Source organism: Triticum dicoccoides, chromosome 3B, assembly GCF_002162155.2.
Source record: "Triticum dicoccoides isolate Atlit2015 ecotype Zavitan chromosome 3B, WEW_v2.0, whole genome shotgun sequence".
Classification (NCBI taxonomy): domain Eukaryota; kingdom Viridiplantae; phylum Streptophyta; class Magnoliopsida; order Poales; family Poaceae; genus Triticum; species Triticum dicoccoides.
The window spans coordinates 667,954,101-667,955,412 of record NC_041385.1 but is presented as its reverse complement, the minus strand read 5'-3'; positions in this window follow the sequence as shown (position 1 = coordinate 667,955,412).

The window sequence follows — 1,312 nt, the reverse complement described above, 5'->3', positions numbered from 1 at the left end:
CCCCCCCCCCTTGGAGTCCGAATTGGACAAGGGAAAGAGGGTGGCGCCCCCCTTTCCTACTCCCTCTCCCTTTCCTTCCATCCCCCTCTTCCTTGGAGGGGAATCCTACTAGGACTAGGAAGTCCTAGTAGGACTCCTCCTTATGGGGCGTTCCCCTAGGGCCGGCCGGCCTCCCCCTCCCTCCTTTATATACGGGGGCAAGGGGGAACCCTAGGACACACAAGTTTCTCTTAACCGTGTGCAGTGCCCCCCTCCACAGTTACACACCTCGATCATACCATTGTAGTGCTTAGGCAAAGCCCTGCGTCGGTAACATCATCATCACCGTCGCCACGCCGTTGTGCTGGCGGAACATACCCTCGTCCTCAACTGGATCAAGAGCACGAGGGACGTCATCGAGCTGAACGTGTGCTGAACGCGGAGGTGTCGTACTTTCGGTACTTGGATCGGTTGGACCGCAAAGAAGTTCGACTACATCAACCGCGTTACTAAACGCTTCCGCTTTCGGTCTACAAGGGTACGTGTACACACTCTCCCATCTCGTTGCTATGCATCTCCTAGATAGATCTTGCGTGATCGTAGGAATTTTTTTGTAATTACTGCGTACCCCAACAGTGGTATCCGAGCCAGGTCTATGCGTAGATGTTTTATGCACGAGTAGAACACAAAGAGTTGCGGGCGATAATAGTCATACTGCTTACCACCAACGTCTTACTTTGATTCGGCGGTATTGTTGGATGAAGCGGCCCGGACCGACATTGCATGACCATGTTCATGAGACTGGTTCTACCGGCGTGCTTTTGCACATAGGTGGCTGGCGGGTGTCTGTTTCTCCAACTTTACTTGAATTGAGTTTGACTACGACCGATCCTTGTGGAAGGTTAAAACAGCACACTTGACAAAAAATCATTGTGGTTTTGGTGCGTAGGTAAGAACGGTTCTTGCTAGAAGCCCGTAGCAGCCACATAAAACTTGCAACAACAAAGTAGAGGACGTCTAACTTGTTTTTGTAGGGCTTGCTATGATGTGATATGGTCAAGACATGATGCGATATAAATTGTTGTATGAGATGATCATGTTTTGTAACAGAGTTATCGGCAACTGGTAGGAGCCATATGGTTGTCGCTTTATAGTATGCAATGCAATCGCCATGTAATTGCTTTACTTTATCACTAAGCGGTAGCGATAGTCATAGTAGCAATAGTTGGTGAGACGACAACGATGCTATGATGGAGATCAAGGTGTCGCACCGGTGACGATGGAGATCATGACGATGCTTCGGTGATGGAGATCATGAGCACAAGATGATAAT